The sequence below is a fragment of the Poecilia latipinna genome, unplaced genomic scaffold (assembly GCF_001443285.1).
Source record: "Poecilia latipinna isolate Pla-1442-1.1 unplaced genomic scaffold, P_latipinna-1.0 Scaffold12717, whole genome shotgun sequence".
Classification (NCBI taxonomy): Eukaryota; Metazoa; Chordata; class Actinopteri; order Cyprinodontiformes; family Poeciliidae; genus Poecilia; species Poecilia latipinna.
In genome coordinates, this window is record NW_015125333.1 from 1 (window position 1) to 502 (window position 502).

General features: G+C 36.3%; 1 long non-coding RNA gene across 1 annotated transcript; it reads right to left on the reverse strand.

Annotated features, from left to right (window-relative positions):
* Positions 1–55: 55 nt before the first annotated feature.
* Positions 56–495, reverse strand: LOC106944506 (uncharacterized). Its single transcript, XR_001424350.1, has 2 exons — positions 251–495; positions 56–148 (listed from the first exon to the last, which is right to left on the reverse strand). It is a non-coding gene; the product is annotated as an uncharacterized LOC106944506 (long non-coding RNA).
* Between the last annotated feature and the right edge of the window lie 7 nt (positions 496–502).

Sequence of the window (502 nt, forward strand, 5' to 3'; positions counted from 1 at the left end):
TGTAGCGTAATTGAATCTGCGTTGTGTCTTGTGGGAATAACAGCCAAACAACAGCTGATCTTGAAGGCACCTTTAATATCCCTGCATTAAACAGCAGAAAAAGAAAAGTCAAAAACAGGCTCTTTCTCTGCACGGTGCTTCACAGCGCCTGTTTAACAAAGTTTGAATGCCGAAAAGCACATTATTTTACAAAAACATAATACTTATATTTAAAATACACTTATTATCCCCAGAAAACAAAACTACATACCTTCTCCCACACGGGATTCGAACAGAAAGAGCGCGACGGAGATCGTGGGAAAACCTTTCATGAACTATAGTGGTATGCCCCGTTAATTGTTCTTCTTAAACCCCAAACTGACACTCAAAACAACAATATATGAACTCAATATGTTTAACAGTAGAGATAACAATTTACCTTTTCCTTTATAAAACGCCAAATTTAAATAAAAATAATAATTTTTGAAACAGGAAGTTACCCGCTGTTTACAATGGATCTGCC